Raw genomic sequence first — 739 nt, 5'->3', positions numbered from 1 at the left:
AATCAATTAAGTCATTAATCAATTTCATTACCAACATGTTAGGAACATAATTTGTCACACACAATGATTGCATTTGAATTAAATTGGGAGAGTGATCATTTATGTTAGACTTAAATCACATGCTAGGTAATTAAGTTCTGTATGCTTAATTAAAAGAGTTTAATTAAGTTTTAGATATAATTATAAATAGTTATAATTATAAGGCCTTGATTGCAAAATATAAAGGAAATTAATTTTGATTTTAATTTTCAAGGACTTAATTAAAAGAGTTTAATTAAGTACTGGGCCAGATATTATAATGTGTTATAATATTTAGGGCTTAATAGCAAAATTAAAGTTATTTTAACCTAACTATATAAGTCACCTTTTAACTAATTTTCATATGAGAGTTTTTCACAAATGAAAAAAACCTAGTATTTGTCAAAAATAGAAAAACATTTTCTCTCTTTGCCACCACTCCTTTTGTGTGAAATAAAAAATTGCTTACGAAGCAATTTTCAAGAAAGGTTTGACTAAGCTTGTGAAAAAAGAAGGAAGAGACAATTGTTGTCTTCTTTGCTAGCACAAAGTATAGTTTAAAACTCCATCCTTTGTTGAAGGTTCAGGTGCAATCATGTGTACTACCATTGGAGGCCAAGCATTTGATTGGCTAAGGTTTTTGCTCCTTGTGGTGTTCGTAAGATTACTTCAAGAAGTGCCACTGTGATTATAAAATTACTTGGCAAGGTAACTTTCTAAA

Source organism: Theobroma umbraticum, unplaced genomic scaffold (assembly GCF_002168275.2).
Source record: "Theobroma umbraticum cultivar Fairchild unplaced genomic scaffold, ASM216827v3 scaffold_34.0, whole genome shotgun sequence".
Classification (NCBI taxonomy): Eukaryota; Viridiplantae; Streptophyta; class Magnoliopsida; order Malvales; family Malvaceae; genus Theobroma; species Theobroma umbraticum.
Note: the sequence above shows the minus strand (reverse complement) of the source record.